Genomic DNA, 22,838 nt, shown 5'->3' with positions numbered 1-22,838 from the left:
AGCCATTTGTGCTTAACAATTGGTAAAAATATTGATTTTTACAGTTTGCTTCTTGCAGTGGAATAAGATGGCATGTTTTTGGCTTTACGGATTTAAGCTCATAAGATTCTAAGTTTAAAAGAGCCTGAGGCTCACGTAGTACACATTTTTCCTCTTTCAGGCAAAACAAAAACAAAAATAAAAACTATTCCCCAATTCCCCCCCAAACTAAAACAAATCAACCAAATAAGCAAAAATTACTGCAACTCAGGGAACTGAATAAACTTTATCCAAGTCACCCATCAATGGGACAGCCCCCCAAGAACAGCCCACAAGCAGGCTATACCGAGTTCACAGCTCTGCCTTCTGTGACACCAGGTTTTCCCAAAAGGGGATGACCATAGGACACTAAGACACATGATTTCTTCTATCTATTCCCTATATCGATTCAACTCATTTCTAGGCTCAACTGAAGTCCTACATCATATTAAAGTTTTACATCATATTCTGTTTGGTTTCCCCAATCTTAGTCTAATTGGAAGAAGTAGAGCCAGCCTTCTGTGAAAGGGATGGGATGTTAGATCTGGCCTCTCAATCTGTCATCAGGAGAATTTATTGAGCTCTTATACATATAGGCCTTCTTCATTCATCAGGGCCTGAGGCTGCTCGTGCAGAGGGAAGGCATTTTTCTAATGTGGTGGGAGGACTGGCAGGTTTATAACTATAATTATGCCCTACAGAAAATAACTGCTACTTAAAAGGTGCATTGTTCTTTGTACACTGGTCTAGCGATGGTACGTTTAGAAATCAATAATGCAATGAGCCAAGCATTCAGCTCATGAGTCCCACACTCCCAATGGTTTGGATTCACCAGGAAGACAGGCTGGACACCATAATGGTTTGAGAGATGGTAATCACTGTGTGACTTTCCAGATGCCCTGCACTCATTCTGGTCTGGTTTACTTTTGCAGGTGCCTTTCCTGCTCCCATGGGCACTTGTCCAGTGCAGCTCACTCCATGAAGTGAATAGTTTTCTAACCACACACTTGTTGCAGTGGTGTATTGACCATATATTTGCATCTGCACACTTTGAAGTTATAAACCCACTGGCAGAGTCCCTGACAGACAACAGAGTGTAGTGTAAATGGTTTGACCTAAATCAGATTTTTCAAAATCCCAGTTACAAGTGATTCCTAGAAGTGAACTTCCATTTTCTAAAAGGTCTAATAATGAGAGAAAAAACAATCTCTGAAATGTCATCTTTGTTGTTCTTGTTTTAATAAGGCATTTTTTTAAAACAAAATGTTCCAGAGCAAGTTTGCTTGGGCTTAGCAGCATGTTTGTGAAATATGGAGTTGTTCATTCATTCATATAGTCATTCACTTGATAAGTTTTTACCAAGAACCCACTCAAGACCCTCGAATGTACATCCAATGCAAGAATCTAAGAGGTGGGATTTCAGCAATGACAAAAACCCTACCCTCATGAAGTTTACATTCCAATGGAGAAATGATAATTAAAAAAAATATATTATGCCATGGGAACAGTATTGCTTATATTTTGGTATTTTAAAAAACCACCCCAAACTGAGTGTTTTAAAACAACAGGGGTTTATTATTTTCCACAGTTCTGTGGATGAGTTGAGTGACTTTCAACTACAATTGCTGGGGTTCACACCTGTAGTTTCTTTGAACTAGAAGGTCAACTGATGGCGTGGCTCGACAGGGATAGCTGAGAGGGCTGAGCTCCTCTGTTGACATGGTCTTTTATCTCTGGGTGGTCTTAGGGTTCCCTGGGAACAAGGATAAATGAGCAAGTTCTTATTGAGTTTCTATGTGCATATTTGTTGATGCCCCCATGGATTAGAGAAAGTCACAGCAATGCTTAGAGACAATGTACAAGGGAACTCTGTACAGGGATGGATATGAGGAGGCATGATTCATGGCAGATCATTAGAGAAACAACTTAGCATATTGGTGGTAGGAGGTACTAAAAAAAGGAAGAATGAGGGAGTGGATAATGGGCAGTAATGGGGTAGTTATTTCAGATAAGGAGGTCAGGACAAGTCTCCTTGAAAAAGATGGCATTCGAACAGAGAGCAGTGAAGTAGGGAAAGGGACCACATGGGTATCCACAAAGAGTGTTCCTGTCGAGGGATGTGCATGAAAAGGCCCTGAGTGGGAAAGGGGTTAGTGTGGTTGGAGGGCAGTAAGCAAAAGAAGAGTCTTGATGTAGTTGATGAGATAAACCATGTAGGCCCTGGCAGACCACAGTGAGGATTTCACAAGTGTTCTATGATGGCTTTGCTCTGGGGAGGGACAGGATTTGATTGATGCTTTAAAAGGATCACTTTGGCTGCTGTGTAGAAGGTAAACCTTGTAAGAACAGAAGTGGGAACCAGAAAATTAAAAGAGAGAGAGAGAGAGAGAGAGAGAGAGAGAGAGAGAGAGAGAGAGAGAGAGAAAGTGAGGGGGGTTTGGAAAAAAAATAACATTGCAGATGGACAGAATCAAACTCAGGGATGCTTTCAAACCAGGAAAGGTCCTGGTAATGGATTAAATGTAGGTTGTTAGAGAAAGAATGGCAAGATGAATGCCTTCTAGGTCATTGTTCTGACCACCTGGCTGAGTTATGTTTCCATTATGAGATAGATGACATTGGTTGAGTTAGGGTAGAAAGCAATAAAGAGAAAATATTTTGGAAATAAAATCAACCACCTTGTCTCACAGAATGCTAAAGCTGAACTTAGAAGCAGCAGATGTAACTTCATCATTTTATAGATGAGGTAACTGGGACCTGGAAACACGAAGGAATTTCTTTTTTTAAAAGACCATACAGGAAATTGAAATTGCAGCAGATTTGGTTCTAGAAACCCTGGCTTGTTTGTTTTTTCCTCCGGTGTCTCAGGGCAAAGATGTTCTCAGTATCAAGCTGCCATCTTAGGTTTGATGAAATCGCTTCTGGAATGGTATTAAAGTTGCCTTTAAAGGTTTGTTTCCACCATTACTCTCCTGTTTGAGAATTGAAAAGTATTGTGTATCTATTCTCTTTTCACAGAAGAGTAGTTTGAAAGAGAGATTATCAAGAATGATCTGTTATTTCAAAAAGAAAACAGAGGTTTGGGGACAGTAGATGTCAATGAATCACTTTAGTTTTATCCTACAGAGGAAATTAACAGTTGCCAGATACTTAAACATTTCTTAGTAAGTTAGTATGATACTTTGACTTTAATTCTTTTTTTTTTTTGTTTTAGTCTATGGAGAATCATATTCAATAAACACTTAAGAAAGCAAGAAAGGAGAACCAGGAATTGTCATAGGGGCTTGTAGGAGGAAGAGCTTCCATGAAAATGTAGCTCTAGGGACCTCAGTGTCTTTAAGAGGATTTCATCATTGTGGAACTCTGTCCCTAATAAAAGGAAGATCTATGAGCCTAACCTATGTAAACTTCAACAAAATTAGGCTATTCTGTGTATTTCGGTTGCCTTTTTGAAACTTGAAAACATTTTTACTTTGCATTGACAAAAATTAATTTCTTTACATATATATTTATATACACACATATATTCTATTTGTTGTTTTTGATATACATGACAGTGTATTTTTATGTATTATACATACATGGAGTACAACTCATTCCAGTTAGGATCCCATTCTTGTGGTTGAACATGATGTGGAGTTTCACTGGTTGTGTAGTCATATATGAACACAGAAAATTTATTCTGATTTATTCTACTGTCTTTCCTCTTCCTATCCTCCTCCCATCCCTCCATTCCCCTTTGTCCAACCCAATGAACTTCTATTCTTCTATGAAGTTTGCTGAAGAAGTTTTTGTATCCACATTGTTCACCTCACCTCCATGTTATTGAATGCACAGCCCATATTTTTATGTTAAGAGATACTCAAAGTTGAGCCTTCAGAGAAATAGAGGAAGTAAAAGAAATCAGGGTCCAAATGAACTTAAATCAAAGAGCTGGGATTAAAAGGCACCTTGTTAAGGCAACAGGAGGCAGGTTATTATGAATGTATGGATGGACTCCCCAGTGAAACAGCCAGTGCTTCTGTGCTCAGTTCTCTCCTCACCCCCCATCTTCTCCCCATTGCACCTATCACCCTGAGTTGTTGAAGAGAGAAACTTATGATAATTATCTTTATTAGGCATTTACTACATACCATGTTTGGAGCTAAGTGCATTATAAGCATTATCTCATTATTATTCTGTCCCCAGAATCCACATATATCTGACTATAATGTTCCTAGAAGTTGGAACCCTGTTATTTTTCTGATAAATTACTATCTGATCTTAATTAAGCAAGTCAATAAATTTCTTATGCCTCACTTTTATAATTTATAATATGTTGGATTTATTTTTGTATATGCCCTCCAAATTTTCTCTGTTAAAATATGTCTTATAAATAATTCCATGTTTGGATCTAAATAAGGAGAAAAAGACATTAAGAAAAAGATAATAGTTGGAAATAGAGAATGTTGGGGTGAAGAAGTGAGAAAAACAACAAAATAATTACAGAAGTTCAAGTTTCTGAAAAAATCAAGGAAAAGAGAAATCTCATTTTCAAATATTCCTTTTATGACTTTGAATAGCAAGATTTCTTCATGTGCTTCATAGTTCGAATTTGAATTTATTTTACTTGTTTTTGTTAAGGTTACCTTATCCTGTCCTTTGGAGGCAAGCATATACTCTCTCTTGGAAATCGGTTTAAGAAATATGAGTAGTATATAGCTTTTTACATAGGCAGATTCATCAAGAATAATGGGAGAATATCGAAGGAAGAGTAAGCTTTAGCTTCTAGTACAGAATCATCAATATCCTGGGCACTTCCAAATAGAGCATTCTCAGGAAAATTCATTAATCAATTATGGATGTTACTTCCCAAGTCCTTTCCAACTTCAGTTTTTATGGTTCTATGGGATTCTTTTTTTAAGTATTTAAAGGATTTTGGGAGGGGTGGGGAACTTTGTCATAGATTCTATTTCCATTCTGTCAATTTTACTTCATATGAAAATAATTTCAATCCAAATTTTAAAAAGATTTACTTGTATCTTCCTTGGTGTTACCTTATGGATAGAAAGACAATTTCTAACACTAACGTTTAAAAGTTGCACTATATTGTTAATGTTCAAGTTTATGATGTCAGTTTTTCACTTACCTCATCTGTGATACACTTGTTATTTCATCTATATTCTGCATAGTAAAAAAGGGCAGAATGATAGTCATAAGGGTCTAAATTGGTTGTTTCAGTTACTGTTGATAATGATGTAGTCCTTCAGTGACCTCGCTTTGCTACATTATGTGCTAAGAGAGGCACTAATGCTGCTGGGCTCAAGATGAGAAGCAGTAGTGGGCAGGTAGGTGGGATGGGTGTGTATCCTGAGGTTCTTGCTTCTGAGACACAATCTTAACATCTCTCTAGTCAGACCTAGGTACCAATTCCTTGTTTAATAGGAATATGTAGGTGTGCAGTATAGACAAATATCCAGCATTGTTATCAATACAGGCCATTCTTATAGATTCCTTTCCATCTAGATCGTCTCTCCAGACCATAGTCAAGTCTTGGCCCAGGAATGTGAATTGACTCCCCGACATTTATTTTTTTCTTTTGTGCTAAGTTTCATTCTCAAAAGTCATTTTGTCATTCTCCTTAACATCACTCCCTTTCTACAAACTCCAGCTTAGATTTTTGTCTTTTTCCTTCATCTCCCCAGTTCCTCTATGCAAAACTGTTTATTCTTTCACTGGGAGGACAGGAGACTTTTCCTCTTTCTTGGACATCATGGGATTATAGACTGTAAACTCCTAGAGGGTAGTGATTATTGGTTATCCATCATTTTATCTTCACTTTGCTTGAACACTGACAACTATTTCTTTCATAAATAGAGTACACACAACCAAGACAGCTCAAAGGAATTCAACATGTAAACGGTCTTTACAAAAACTAGATTTCCCAATATTTCCAGTGTAGTAGATGGTATCATTCTGTTCTTTTCCTTTTCTTCAAATAATTGCAATCACCTTTACAAGCCTTATACCTTCTTATGTTAGAGATTTGTGAAATTTTCTATTGTTTGTGTGTGTGTGTGTGTGTGTGTGTGTGTGTGTCTGTTTCATGGTGACAATCCCAGTGTCTGGCACATCCTAGGCATCCAGTGTAAATTTCTTAAAATGAGCATGATTCTTCAAGTCAAGTTCTACTTTGCAGAAGAACTGAGTCTTAGTGAATTAAACTTTTATGTTCTAACAAGTCCTTCATATAAACCAGTTGGGAAAACACCTATAATTTATGCTTCACAGACCTTCTGTCTACATTCTAAAATTTTATTTGCAGTGCCTATACTGATTTGAATGAACTGAAAAATCAAGGCTTTTTTTTTTTTTTTTTTTCAAACAAAACAAACTAGGGCTGGATATTTTTAGAGGTTTGGAACTGTAATTATTTTATTTCATTCTTTAATCCCTCTTTCTCCTACAAAATTAAAATTCAAGATTTAATTTGATGAGCTATAGTTATATTTTGTGTTAGTTTGATCCTTAATCAGGGCAATGAAAATAAATTCTAAATGGAAATCATGTAGTGATATTGGGTTCAAATGTTGTTGAACTATAGTTTATTTATTTAGTTTTTAGTAATAATTTACCAAATAAAATTGGCTCTTATGAATTAGATTAAAATATATACTTCTTTGAAAGTATAAGTACTAAGTCTGAGAATGAAACTTAGATGGAAGATCTGGACTTACAGGAAGCTGTACAGGGATTGTAAGCAGAGCTTTTGGATTCTGTCTTGGGTTTGAATTCTAGTCCCAGCATTTCCTGAAAGCAAACTTAGCTTTTCATCATTGTACAGAATACCTGAGATAAACAATTTATGCAGAGGAAAAGTTTATTTTGGCTCATGGTTTGTTTCAGTTGGTGGTCACTTGACCCTGTGGCTTTGGGTTTGTGGCAGCATAATACATCATGGCAGGAGTGCATGACAGAGCAGGCCTGATGTCCTCATGGGATCAGAAAGAAAAGAGAGAGGAAAGTGCAGGGACCTCAAAATCCCCTTCAAGACATGTCCACAATAATCTACTTTTTCCCATTGAGTCTCACCTCCTAAACGTTCCACCACCTCCCAATAGTATCAGAGGTTAGTGACCAAGACTTTAATACATGGTCTTTTGGGAGGTATTTAAAATCCAAACTATAGCACAAAGTTAGTGAACTGCTTAGCTCCCTATAAGAAGGCATGTATGTACTGAAGAACTTCCCCAAAGCCCACCCGCCTCTATGACACTGGTTTCTTCTTTGAATGAAAGTCTTTTCGGCAATGGAAAGAGAGAAAAGAAATAAAGAGAAAAGAAAGGGTCATTTGTTGGGCACAATTAATATTTGAAAAAGCACTTAAAAAGAAATCAAATGGAAGGGGGTCAAGCAAATGAATAAGAGCTATCATCTGCTCCCTTTCACTCCTGATACAGAAATTTCTTAGAACAGAAAAAATACTGCTATATTTCTGTCATAGTACATATTGATTCCAAGGATATGAAATAGAACATCTTCAGTATTTGATTATATGAAAATTAAATCTCTTCCTGGGAAGAAAAATGATGAATTTCACATAACCTATGTCCCTAATGGCATCAGATGGTTATTCAGACAGGCCAGTTTTTAAAGCACCATCCATGAGCTCTGCAGTGGACTTGGGGTTTAGATACTCAATTTGTCACTGTCTGCTTGATCTTGGATGAGTTGCTTTATCTCAGTAATCTAGGTGGCATCACTGCCCCACCTGTCATTGCTGATGGGCCCTGAGTTGGCAAAATAAAAAACAAGTGCATAAGTTTGATACCCAAAAGTGGAGAATACATAAGTGTATGCTGTGTGCAGGTCTTATGTCTACCCTAAGAGTTATTAGTCTGAGATCTAAAGGAAAGGAATAACTAGAAACCAAACACGGAAATGTGTCAAGTTGCTGCCAAGAACATGAGATGAAGATCAGGACCCAGAGAAAGAGCCAGTAATAGAATATACCCATGCTGATTAAATTTTACTGGTAGGTCTCTGCTCGCCTATAATATCTTTTATAGTAACCCAAGCTCATGGAAAGGCTCTGAAATAGCTTCACATTATTATAAAAAAAAAATACTTGAGGTAATTAGCTTATTTATAAAAAGGTTTATTTTGACTCATGGTTCCAGATTTTCCAGTCAAAGATCAGACAGCCACATGACTTTGGGTCTTTGGTAAGCATAGAACATTATGGTCAGAGCACATGGTGGGACTAACTGCTTACAGGATGAGCCAGAGAGCAAAGAGAGATTGAGATGACCAGTAGGGTTCCACAACTCTTTTTAAGGGCATACCCCTCATGACCTAAGGTTCTTTCACTGGGCCCCACCTCTTAATGTTCCTCCACCTCTTAATAGCACCACTCTGGGAACCAAGCCTTTAATACATGGCCCTTTGGGGTACCTCATCCAAACCATAGGAGGCTTTCATTCCATTGCCTTTGTCTCAGCATTGTTCTGAGATCCAAGCAGAGTTTGCTCTAAACTCTTCAGAAATATTAGTCAGGTTATCATGGTAGGACATATAAGTTGTGTTACTTTAAACAGATTTTTTTTTCAAAAGTCATCTTTTATTTCTGGTAGCCTTTCTCAAGTCAGCTTGAGGTAGCACAGTGTTTTGAAAATATCATAGACTTGGGAGTTAGAAAAATAATTCTGCAACTAGAGTCAGTTTATTACTTCTTATTTTGCTTGATTTGAGGTGTTTAACTTCTTTGAGGCCTCATTTCCTCATCTTTCAGTTAAAAAAGGATAACCATCTCTAAATAGTGTGGCAAAGTAGTAATAAAAAGAGTAAACACAGCGATGATATGAATATTGGCATTATGCCTTTCTGCTAAGATTTACTGTTGGCAAACACTTGGACCTCTGTCCAAGTGATCTTCACAGACTTTTGGGAGAATAGTGAGGCACCTACCTTTGAGAGTCTGCTATATAATTTGTAGTAACCTGAAAGTCAGCCTAATGGAAAGGTGATACAAAAGAAGCAGGAGGGTGTTCAGTTGCCTGCTTTCACAGAGCCAGCAACTGAGAGGTATCTGAGAGCTTTGGGGGAGTATTTCACCCTGGGGTTTTCAAACTAAACTTTAAAGAGATCAGGGAATATAGCCTAGACAAGAAGATGGGGGTTTGGGTGCCCCCTCAACTTCAGTCACCAGAGCTACTTTTCTTTCTTTCTTTCTTTCTTTTTTTCATATTATTGGTTGACTTTCCATGTTAGGATTTCAATCAAAGAAAGATCTAGTTGACTGCTTTCATTTTATAAATGGCAAAACTGAGGCCCACGGTTCTGACTTCTCTGAAAGTAATAAACCCATAAACTTTTACAGGTTAGGAAACTAAAAATTTCAAACAACAAAATTAACTCACATGATTGACTCACAGATATGGTAAGTTTTCTCTGCCTACCCTCTCCTGACTGATTGAATACATTGAGATTTAATCCTCAGTGAACTGACCTGAACATGGCAGTTTTGTAAACTACTGAAAGAGTTTATTTATTACATAATATTTTTTAAAGGTTCGCTACATATAATTCAATATCTAGGCACAGAGATACCATCAAGATAAAACTCTCTCTACTCAATACAAATAAAATTCTAAATTGAATAAGTGACTCAAATTTATGAGACGACATTAGATAATGTCAAATAAATGTGATCATCTTGCAAAGAGAAATTACTCAAAAGTTGGGGGTGATATAGGCAAGTTTTATACAAAAGTTGGAGTTTTTTCTGGTTCCCAAAGAATGTATAAAATTGAAATAGGAGGCAAGAAAACGAGACATTCCTATGTGGAATATCTTCAGTCAAGTCCTAGCTCTAGGAAATCTCATGAATTCTGAGTAAATGATAGCAAAATCAGTTTACCTAGAGCAAGAGGTTTATGAAAGAAAGTGGATGAGGCCTTGAATCACTAAGCATTGACTAATGAATCATCAGGTGACAGTTAAGGCCACTTTTTATATGATTGAAGAGGGAGAGGTGCTCTAGTAGCCAACTCTATGGTCCAAGGTTGTGGTACAGGGACAATCTTTCCCTGTCCTCTCATGCCAGCTATGTTAGTCATCTCTTACTCAACCATATGGACCTTACAGATTAAACAAGGGTCAAGACATCATTTCTAACTCCCCTTCCTTGTCACCACCATCTACACTACTCCCAATAAACTGGGAAATAGATAATATAGGAAGTAGATTTTGTGAATAAACATGATATCTTTGAAGGAAGAATTATTGCTGGGTGTATTTAATCCAGAAGAATCCCCAGACAAGTGCAAGCAGTGGGGGTAGGAGTCTGTGTTGGTATCCATTCGTGTGGACATTGCTTGACTTACTATTTAAAATATATTCTCTATATATTTTCCAATTTACTTTTAAGACAACCCTATGAAATTGATAATACTATCACAATTTTATAAACAGGGAAACTATGGTACAGTAAGATTTAAATAAATTTCCTAGTATCAATTCACTAATGAGTACAAACTAGGATATAAACCTAAACCTTTGTAACATTAAAATGTGTCCCTTTCTTTATTCCTTTTTTTTAAGCCAAAAGCATAAGGTTGAGTTAATCATTATCCTCAGTTCAAGACACATTATCCTCTTTAATCTATAAAAAGCCCCTTTCTTATTTTATTTATTTATTAAAGGATAGTTTTTAAAAATCTCTATGCCCTGTTTCCATTACCATCTCTCCATAGGCAACAATTTCAGTGTGTTTGAAGTATATTTACTTTTTTCCATCTGTTTTTGAAAAATTATTGTTATTTTGTGTGCATATATTTTTAATTTATGGAAACAATATTAATTATGAATCTTCTCCCCCTTACTCTTTTTCTCTAAAGACTATTTTCTTAAAGGCTCATCCATATTTCTGTGGATGATTCTAATTCATTGCTTCTAACTCCAACTTCTGCCCTTTCAATTACATACAATTAATTCCCTAAAGCAAGGGACAGACTTGGGAGACATCATTTATAAATATTAATTAAGAGATTACCATATTAAAAGGAATTGAGTCAACAAAACATTTGTTGAGCACTTACTACCAGACACCATGCTTAATGCTGGGAATACTGAAATAAATAAAGTTCAAAACACAACCTTAAGAGACTCCCAGTCCAATGGTAGACCCAATCATACAAAATCATAATTATAGTTTAGTGATTTATATGCATTAATGGATATGAGCTTAGACAAGAGTACCAGCATAGAGCAGGGACTGATGGTTTCTGCTACAGTGGTGAGCAAGATCAGTGAAATGTAGAACAAACAATGACCTTTTCAGGGTTTTGAAGAATGAGTAGGAGGAACATTTTGAGTGAATGGGTGGGGAAAGCGTATTCTAGGAAATAGCACTTTTGACAAGAATTGTTGCATCATCTGTCTTTCTCATGGACCCAACTGAAGGCCATCTCCTCCTTCACTCTCTTAAAACAATAGCAATGTTTACCTTCTTATTTCCTGAGACATGGATGGTTGTCTAAGATTGAACACCTGTTATCTGAAACAAAGAAAACCCCAGTCAATGACCCAGCAACCACACACACGTGTAGTCTTAGATAAATAGGTAAGTTAGTCCAGTTTATTGTTCCCCTTGAGAGGCTCATTGAAGAGACCCAGTATGTTGCCAGGTGGTCACAGACAGTGGAGCTGGTAGGACTTGATGTCTGGTGGCCAGTTGCCTATTGATGAATAAACATAGAGGTTGATCTTCAAGCAAAGTGAGGGAACAAAGCCTCTTCTGGGTAAAGAGAAATGCCACCTTGGTTGCCACTTTTCTTTTCTCAGTTCCAGTTCTATGAACTGGACTTTGCTTCTTGCCTTAAGGTACATGAAGTTTCTGGGCACCTTGACAAATAATATTCCTCTATTATGAACTACTCTGAGTCTCTACTGCTTATTGCCTAATGATGTTTGAATAAAGCATGAATTCCAAGGCATACAGACCTGAGAGACTCTGGTCTGTCTACAGAGCTATAATTTATTTGATATTGACAAGTATAAAATATGTGGAGAGGGTGGAGGGAAAATCTGAAGGAATAATTGATAAGAGTTGGTGACTGATTAGTCATCAAAATGACTAAATCTGAAGTTCCAAGTTAGAAAGTCCTGAAACAGTAATGATACCAGGAAAATGAAGGAAAAGAGGAGAAGAAAAGTGAGAAGACTTTGGGAAATGTAAACATGATGACTGTGATAACATTAGGGAGGGAAAAAAAAAAGAGAATTCAATGAAGAAGAGCCATGAATGAGGCCATAAGTGGTCCAAGACAGGGGTGATACAAAATTTTTACCTTTTTTCTTTTTTTGTTTGTTTGCAGTAGGATCAAACCAGGGACCTTGTGCATACTAAGCAAATACCCCACCACTAAGTTGCACCCCCAGCCTAAAAAGCTTTTTAAAGAAAAAAATTGATAATAGTCTAAATACAGTCAAGGCAAGAAGGAAGTTAGAATTATAGAAAGGCAGGACACATATGCAACAGTCTTACCAATCCTTCCATTTTAGAAAATTTTTTGTGTCCTTAATATGCCTTCCTAGATCTGTCTATAATAACATGGGTGTTATCTTAGGTCGTTAAATCCTAGTCCATGGGAATCTGCTCTGTTAAAATTTGCTTTTTTTAATACTCAATAAAATGCCGTATGTACTTTCCAAACATATTTTGATTAATAAAATGAAGAAGGTTCCTGTGCTAAAGTTATCTTAATAGATGGTTAAAATTAGAAGGTGCTAATCTTGGCATCTGTGACTATTGGGAGAAACATTTGAAGACTCAATGTTTAGAAATGACATATAATGAAGCCTGTTCTCTGTGCATGCTTCAAGTAGTCCCGGCTAATTTGGATGTGGAATTCTGAGGGAATTTAAATTTGGGGATTTCCCATGTGCAGCATCATTTTGCAATCATGTGCTCAGCTAAAAATGTCCCTTTTCTAGGAACGCTCAGGCTAGTGACGCGTTGTTAGTTTGGAAAGAGAATAAAGGACAAATGTTGCCATCCTTCCTGTGCCGCAGACTTAACCAACTAATTAAATCCACTTTGCTTTCTGGGCTTATGGTGACTTTGTGTAATTCAGCCTGAAATCTTGTCACATCCAGAAGATCTGCCGTTGTCCAGGTTACCATGGCAGCTAAATTTTTTCCTTTTTGTGAAATTATCCCCAGCCCTTGGCTTCAGTTAACCACATAAGCCGGTGTATTATTAGCTTAATGAAGGGACCCTTTTTGCAGGCGTCATCCAATGCTGTCAGGTAGCTGTCCAACTAGCATGTTGTTGCTGTGTTTAGTATCTTATTCTCAGCATCCATCTGGAGCTCTCTTACAAAGCTGGTAGATTGCGTGCCAGAGAACATCTTGCTGCCTCCGAAGAAAATTCATCTCTTTTTTCCTTGAATGTGACCCATGACATCACGTTGCCCTCCCCAGCCCATCCTGAGCTCCACACTACAAGGGGTGGCTTTATCTCCATCTAAGCATGCATGGCTATTGTCTGTGCAATGATTCATTTTTCACGTCTGTAGTTATAATGCAACATTCTCTGGGATCAGTTTCAAACTCTAATGATTAACACATGTTTATTCATTCCAAACGGAGCTGTGGCTGCAGTCCTTTCTGCACACATGTTGGTGTGGTTGTTTTCTTGTTGTTATTTTTCCTCTCTAGGTTGGTTCTTCACACGGACCAGAGGAAGCAACCCGCAATTAACTCCTGAAATCTTTGTCCTCTCTCTTTAAGGCAACGCTCTGCTCTTGCCGTTTACCCATGAGGTGTGTTCTCAGATTGCTGTCTGGATGCCAGGCGATAGTCATTGGAAGTTCTGCTTTGTGCCCTGCATTAAGCTTCACTCCGTTATGTATGCTCCCAGCACATAATGACAGCCAACTAATGGCAAATTTACCCTTAGAGACTTGAGGCAATAATACACACCAGAAAAATACTGATGGGGAATAAAGCAATCTTTGATGGAATCTGAAATATGCCAGGTGAACATTTAATGACACAAAGGCAGAAACCCATGAAGAGGTTAGGAAAATTAGGGACATATTTTTTGTTAGCTAAAAAGAGTCAGCACAGGGTTGTCATTATCAGCAACTGCAGCTGGTGTTCACACTTCCCTGGGAGGCATCCCAGAGCGTCATGGTCAGGTTCCTGGGCAGCGATGGTAAGCTACTTACCCACACCCTCAGAGTGACAGCACCATCAGCTCTACGCAATGACCCAGGGAAAGAGCTACATTAACCAACATGCAAAAGACACAGATAATTTGGAGCAAATTGTGATTTACTGAGGGATTTCTTTTAGTGAAATGCTTTTTTCACCCTCTCAGAACCCCATCCTGAGCAGAAGTCTTTGAGCTGTTGAAATTTCTACAAATGCATCTGTACAGTGGAGGTTAAAGAGCTATTGTGAAATTTATTTTTCCCCTGAATTTATGACTTTGTTAAGTAAAATGATATAAAACCCATAAAACTAAAGAAGCTAAAAATAAAGAGGGAAAACCAATAACGAACACACAATTGCAGCCAACTCTCTTCCCCTGCTCAAGATGAAATGAAGGAAGCAAGCATAGCACGATAACTGATTGCATTTTCTCAGCTTCAATAGTCTATACATGATCACAGATAATGGTTATTTTTTTTTCCCTGACCTAAACATTGCATCCCTGTCACTTATCTCTTCCAAACCTGCAAGTTTCTTTGATAGGAACATCAGTGTTAAGTCCTAAAAGAGAGTACATAGTGATCATAATTTTTTATACATAGTACCTAACATACTGGGAATGCAGAGTAAATGCCAAGCTATAATCATTTAAATGTTTTGTTTTACTTATTCCATTTCTCGTGTTCTGTTCTTGAATAAAGACCCCTAGCACTCCTCATCATTACAATGAATCATGCAGTGCCAGGGAGTCCCCAGACCCAGGCTCAAGCACAGGCATTAGCAGGTTTTCTGCAAGGGTGTATTAATTCTCTCTATACTTTTCTGATTGTCTATAAATAGCATCACTTGTGAGGATTGTTGAAATAATTTGTTGCTATAATTATAGTGACATTTCTAGCATGTTATAATCATATAAAATGGCAAAAATAGAAGGATGCTATTTTGGTGGTTTTTTTTCCCCCAATTCAGTTTGTGTTTCATGGAATGGAAGAAAAGATTGGGAATGCTGCTTGTTTAGAGAAAAAGCTGTATTGTAATAGGAGAGAATAATGACACATGAGAATTAAGAGTACTTCCTTAAGAAGAAAGGCAGCTGGATACTTTGAAATTGACATGGTTTTAGCAAAAAGAAGAAAAGAGAAGGAAAAAAAAAATCCCTGAAGAACAATTCCATACATACAAGAGAAGTGAAGACATGCAATGATATTATTCCAGCTGAGGCCCTCAGCCAAACCAAAGTCATTTTAATTTTTCATAGGCTTTTACATTTTTGATGACAGCATCTTAGTTGAGAAGTCACAAATGTCTGAAATAGAAATATCTAGGATGGTTGTACTATGAGGATCTTTGAAAAAGACAATATATTTGGAATAGACAAAGTAACTCCATTGTTTTCAAATGTCCAGCCATTGCCAATTAAACAAAAGGGGCTGGGGTTGTGGCTCAGTGGTAGAAGCACTTGCCTAACCTGTGTGAGGCACTGGGTTCGATTCTCAGCACCACATACAAATAAATAAAATAAAGGTTCATCAACCACTAGTAAAAATATTTTAAAAAAATAAAGATTGAGTGATAAAATGCTGTTAGTTGGTGAACAATCACACAGTTTGAGGGCTGTGCCAGAATTATGGGTGCTTCCAAACCATTTCTCAGAATCCTAAGAGGGCATACTATGTCCACACGGGCTACATTTATTGACAAAATTATTAAGTGTCAAAGTGTGTTTTGGATGCAATACCTCTTTGTTCTTAGTACCCAACACTGGGAACTACTCTTGAGTTGACCAATGACCACAAATGGCCAAAAGGAATTGGCACCCTTTAGCTTTCCTAGTTCTGATCAGAGTTAAAACTTTGTGCTTCTCTGTGTGACTTTTCTGACACATGTATAATCGCTCCAAAGGGGTGAAACTCTTGTCTGGACTGAACATTGTCATGTTCTTAGCTTCTTTCCAGGAGCCTGAAAAGTGGCAAGCTGATAGGTGATAGGACCACATGAATTTAAGAAATAAGCAATGAAACAGGAAGATGTCAATTAATTTTGTCTTTGCAATTTATAAGATTTTTAAGCTTGGACAAGCATTCTCCATCTTGGAGCCTCAAATACTTTATTTACAAAACAGTTGGTTTCGTCTGGTCTGGAAGCTGTCCAAGGTCTCCATCCTTAAATTCCATAAGTGAAGATATAGTAGATGCCCCAGGGCTCTCCGACCACCTCTTTTCTGGGAAATGTCTGCTCAGCTCCCAGCTCCATCTGATACTGCAGCATAACTTTCCCTGTACCTAGCCATTTATGCCAGAGGTGGACTCTGGAATCTTGCTGGAATGAATGCATTGCTTCTTTCAGGAATTTGGTGTTAGGCTTGAGGACCTGCCAGTCACAATCTGCTTATGGTTGGGTCATAACCTGTGGACTTGGGAACCATGAGTTGGCTGCCTCCTGCCCAGTGTGAACAGTTAGAGAGAAGAGAGGCCACCAAAATGCAGAGAGAGAGAGAGAGAGAGAGAGAGAGAGAGAGAGAGAGAGAGAGAGAAAGGGAGAGAGAGAGAGAGAAACAAAGCCATCTACAGAGCAAAGGTGATGTGGCAAGTGGAGAGTTGTGGCAATCACTGGTCCTTTCTGAAGTCTGAGGATTTCCTGTCCTTGAACTCCCTAGGGCAGCTTGTATGATGATAGTAAATTCCTTTTTCCTCCTTTTATGGGTTAAAAGTAGTTCTGCTTAGCTTTGTTACTTGTACCCAGAGGCCCAGCTAATATGTATATACATTCTTCTCAATAATTAAACGTAGTCTAATTGATTCTTTAGACAAAGTCTACTAGATTTCTCCAAATTCTCATTCATAGAGGCCTATATCCAATTGTTGTAGGATAGCATTTATCAACACCTGTGAGGCACTGCCTTTCCCTGGGACAAACTCAAAATTAGAGCAGTTTTTTAGTTTCTACATAGCAGGAACCATGTGAAATGGAGGAGATGAAGAAATTTGACTTAGGATAAATAAATAATGCACTCCTAGCACCATTTCTGAACAGATTGGTCCCACCTGCTATTGTTGATCGTAGCAGTCATTGCTGCCACACCTGCCTGCAATGCTCAGCTCTTTCCTGCACTTCTGTAGTCTTCCCAGACCTGGGACAAAAATCTCCTCCCTGATGGATATCAATGCAAACCTTTGTCTACACTTGGGCTCCTCTAAGCTGCCCTATCTTTTTGTCACGCACATCCTGACTTCACATTTCCTTTCCTGATCTCATTGAGAAATGAGAAATTGGGTTACAACTTACCTAATTCCATTAGCCTCATTATTCTTCAGAAATTCGAGTCCTGGAGAGGTAGCACTATGTAATGGAAGGAATCAGAAGAATTGGAGTCTATGGGTAACTGAGCCATTTTGAATAAATCTCCTTTCTTCCTTATTTGTAAAATTAGAAACAAATTGCATTTTTCTGGGATACCCCACTTTCTCAGAAAGAGAAATTTTACTTTCTCAGGTCCTATTACTCATGTCCTTGTCAGGAAGGAGTTGAATCTTGTTTGTATGTAGATCTTTTTCATGATGGGTTTCTGGATTTTATCATAGATGCCTTTAAGTTTTAACTAAGTTTAAGTTTTAACTAAGTTTAAGCAAGAGGCTCCCAACAGGTGGAGGAGAGTCGGGGTGTGGGAGTATAGGTGCCCTTTAACCTGGAAGGACCTTGAGGACCTAGGCCACTCTCGCTCCATCTTGGCAGTAGCAGACTCACCCCCTTCTCTTTCACTGTCTCTTTCCTTAATTGGTGGCATTATTATTATTATTATTATTTTTTGCCTAACTTTATTAAGCTTTCTGTGTTTCTCCTCCATGAGAAGACTTTTGCTCACAGACATGGAAGCATGCTCTTTTTACTTGCTCTGCTGCTATCATCTTATCTTGCAAGGGGTTAGAATTCTCAGTGTTTTTTTCCCCCTCCTTTTATTGTCATCATGAACCTTTACCTTATTCTGTGAATGAAGTACCCTGAGTAGAAGGCAGTGAGGCAAGATTCTAAGTGACAAGACTTAAAAATGCCAAGTAAATGTGATAACACCCCAGGGTTTGTTTCATGATCGATGTTGTTATACTTTGTATGTGGGTGTGATGCTCAGGATTGAATCCAGGACTGTATGCATGCTAGGTTGGTGCTTTGCCATGGAGTCATGGCTCTAGCCTAATGTTGCTCTATTAATGTGAGCCCATGTAGCCACATTGGCCTAAGCCCTTCCCTCTACATGACAGACTAGCCATCACACATCAATCAGCTACAATAGTTTATTTTGTGGGCAAGTTTGTCTTCTTAGGCATGGAAACCCTGCAATGCTGAGTGACCAGAGGAAGGAGAATTCCCACAAAAATGTCCAGCAATTTGGAATTCCTTCATTCCTAGCATTAATGTTGGTTCAGATTGTGAATGATAATGATGCTTAAGACATTTGAAAAAATAACTATTATAGTTTTATCAGGACTTTATTGTGCTTCTCTGCTGACTGTGACAACTTGTCCTTGTCAATCTACAAGTTTTTCAACTTCTTTTCCTGGGAGCTGAGATCATACCAAAGGAGAGACTGAAAATAAAGTAATTCATTAAGTGGAAAAGATATTTTCTTAAGACTATCAGTTTGCAAAAACAAAATTAAAGATAATATAGGTTCATGCAATGTCATGGATAATGACAAGAATCTAGATAACAGCCAAGAAAAGGCAAAGTTATTGCTTTCTTGCAAACAAGCCAAAATAATAGTTCATCAAGTTTCCACTATATTCATAATGGAGTATTTTATGATCTTCTAAAAAGAAATTTGATGAAATTCAAGACTTGTGCTTTGAGTAAAAACGCCAATTTTTCTTTAAAAAATTAAACTTATTTGTCACACTTTCATTCTAAATTCCTAACTAATTTCTTTGGGCCTAATGCCTCTACTAATTTTTTTTTCTTTTGTAACTTAAAAAGTGACCATTGTTTTTGCACTAGGTGATCTTGGCCTTCTATTTCCTTCATAATTTTTATGATAGATTTTGGGGATGGATTCATTTAGTCTTGGCAGTTACTGAATCTTCTTGTCCTTTGCAGCTTTAGAGATTTCTCCAGTTGGCAGGAAGGGAAGGGAAGTCTGTACTGTTGAATACCAAATCTGGCCTCTATTACAGAGCTGGAGGAAAGCTTTTTGGAGTGACATTGGAAACAGCCAAAGAACATCCCAAAGACCTCCTGGCACTAATGGAGAAAACTTCTGATTGAATCATTAGTGACCAGGCGGGCAGGGCACCTTTCTGATTTTGAATGAATAAAGATATCATTTATGGTGTTCAGCTTAAGTAATGTTTTTTAGAAGACAACCAAAGTCAAAGGAAAAGCCTGATATGGCCAAAGTTTTAATTTAAAAAATTGTTCTTTTTGACTTACTATAAATGTTGTGCTAGTGTTACTGAACCAGGTCTGTTTTGTTTACTGCACAGTATGCCAATCATCAAAACAATGAATTTTGCAGAGAGAAAGAGTTTATTTACAAGGTGTCCAAGTGTGAAGGTCAGAGACCCAACATCTCTACCTTCCTGAAGTTAGGGTTGGGGATATTTATGAGATAAAGAAGTTGGGTGATTTAAGGTATAAGGGAAAATGATTGGACTTGAGGCAATCAGTGATCTGCACTTGTGTAATCAATCTTCTTGCACATGTACAGAAAAAGGCAGTGTTAGCATCATATCAGGGTAGCTAGTTTTTGACCTTCCTGAAAGTCACCCTTAGGATACCTACTCATCACACTGGTGTAAAAAGTTCATATTTTCAACCAATATGGCCTTCAATTCTCTGAGAAAAGCAATATAAGGGACCATGACTGCATAACCCACATGTCAGGTGTGTTTTCTACAGCAAAGCTAGTGAGAGACTAATAATATTTTTCTCAGCTGTGGGACCTCCAAAATTAGATATTTAAAGTCAACTGTAAACAAGTAACTAAAAGCAAGTGAAGCTAGAGGGTTTATTCAGGTTGTCCTCAGTTTCACTAGAGTTAGACAGAAGGGTACATCACTGTGGTTAGATGTTACAGCTAGATAATCCTCACAATGACCCCCTTACCAAATAACCTTCCACTATTATTGTCTACCCCTGGGAGTTAATGAGGATACACCAATAAGGGGTTTATTTCAAGAGTCACAGGTATAGCTACTATCCCACAAACCAGTGATTTAGGACAGGAGACTGATATAGATAACATCTCTAATAACTGATTCTATTTCCTTCAGGGAAGAAAGTGACAGAATTTTGGGAAGCAATAGGTGGGACAGATGGCAAGTGAAGGAATACTTAAAAGAGGTTAAACAAAATTGGTTTTGGCTCTATCCGGCCAGTATGTAGGAACCCTAGCTGGGAACAGAAGAGACAGAGAGAGAGAAGGCAAAGTGGTGTTAAGGCAGGGTTTGAACCAAGGTCCCAGTGTTTGTGGCTTCTCTAATTCATTTTCTGCTTTATTGAGTTTGGCAGTGACCTGAATAAGGCAGGGTAAGTGGGAAAGGGTATTAGGAGGGTGTGGAATCTAGTGACAGGGCTACTGTATGCATTCTTTTGTGGGAGGCACACTTCTGTCTTTCATTATCTAAATGAGCTGATTTGCTACAGCAAAACCCATAGGTATCCTCATATTTTCCAGAATAAACACTGGGGCAGTTTCAAAAGGGTGTGAGAGCAGGGAGTGGAAACTGTACCTGTATGTGTGGAAAAGGCACAGACAGGACCCACACTGGCACAAGCTTTTCTCTCAGAAAACAACCATCCTCATTTTTGCTAGTGAAAGTATGTGAGCAAGATGTGAAAAAATGGAGAAGACACAGTACACACAATCCTGTCTTGCTTTACAGGAGAAAGGAGACAAAGAGGCATGAAAAGAGAGGTCAGTTTCTCTGTAATACTCACAGGGCAACCAAAAGGGTCCGAGACAATTTTATTCTCAGTGGTTTTTGAAATTTAGCAAGGAAAAGAAATGCTTAAACTCCTCTTCTGGCATGTTAAATAATGATAATACATGCTTTAAAAACTCATTATAACCATTAGCATGAATAACTAGTGATTTAGAATTTGAGTTAAATAGTTAGGCTGCTACATTGTGCTCTTTGGATGTTTGAATATAATTATTTGAGGATTAAACCGAGAGACAGTGATCAGTCCCAGAAATAAATAGCAAGCTTGCTTGCAAAGCCCAAATTGGAATGGAGAAATGAGAATTAGTAGAGAAAGTGTCTGTTGTATGAATGAATGAATAAACAGAAGATATGTCACACCTTAATTATAGGAAGATTTCAGGAAAGGAACTGATTAAAGTTTTAAAGAAGACAATGACTTGAGTAATAAGCAATTTTAGGGAAACAGTTGTAGTTTTCTTTTTTGCTTTATATAGTCTTTAATATGGGAAAAAAGGATTTAGTAAAAGGGCAAAATCATATTTTAATTATAATTATATTATTTAATAATCTTGATTTAGAAAAAAATGATGATAGGCTACTTTTCTTGGAATAAACAGACTCATTTAAACATTATCTCAAATAGCAATTGTGTATCAAATCAAGACAAACCCACTATAGTATATTTATTTCCTGATAGACAAATCCTCAGTAGTTTATGCTACACCTTGACAAAATGGAATTTATCATAAAATCTAAGAAAAAAAATCAGTAGATATTTGCTTTGTTACAAACAAAACCAAGGGTCTAATAGAGTTGAATACATTTAGATCACAGGATTAATTGAAACATGTGTTTCTGAAAAAAAGGAAAATCCTTTCAATCAAATTTTTGTTACAGTGTAAATGTGTTTCAAATGATTTAAGATAGACCAGAAAGCCTGATTTCAATGTACCTTTATTAAGGATTTCATTGACATACAAGTTCAGTATACTTTGGACTGAAAGTACTATCTATTGAGGTGTTAGTGAAATATCAAGCAAGGTGAACAAAGTGGTCAACTCCAAAAAATTATTCTGAAGTTCTCACCAACATAAAATTGACAAAAAGCAACTGTGAAGTGGCATGTGGAACAGGATGCAGGAGGCATTTTTCAAAGACTTCGCTGCCTTTGAATCACGGACCACCAAAAGATTAGCAAGATTCTAACATACGGGAATGTGAGGAAGTTTCTGGGTTCACTCATCCCTCAGAGACTTAAAAAGACACCAAAAATTCAAACCATCAAACCATTTTATATTGTAAAAAAGAAATCCAATCCACGTATGCTTGTAATTTCCATAAATTAGCTTTGCAGGCCAGCGTGGTGTTTCGTAACATCACGGAGCAATGCATCATACAAATTAGACGAGGGTTCTGGCCAAGAACGGTTTGAAGGAAAATTGCAGATCCTCTGCCCTTTCTCACACAATGGACTTGGATCCTCTCTGTCTGATTGGAATCACAAAGAGGAAACTGAAGACCTTATGCAAAATATTATTGTAAAGCAGGGGCACAAAGGCCCTTTTCAAGGGGCAGCTCTTGACAACTATCAGCAAGGTGGGGGAAGGAGTGGCTCCTCATGGCAGCGCGCTGGTTTTCTAACAGACGGTCATACGGATTAGGGCGGTGAAGCGATGGGCTGGATTTGCAAATCACATTTTCAAA

The sequence above is a fragment of the Sciurus carolinensis genome, chromosome 12 (genome assembly GCF_902686445.1).
Source record: "Sciurus carolinensis chromosome 12, mSciCar1.2, whole genome shotgun sequence".
Taxonomy (NCBI): domain Eukaryota; kingdom Metazoa; phylum Chordata; class Mammalia; order Rodentia; family Sciuridae; genus Sciurus; species Sciurus carolinensis.
The sequence above is the reverse complement of the archived record's forward strand: the minus strand, read 5'-3'. Positions refer to the sequence as shown.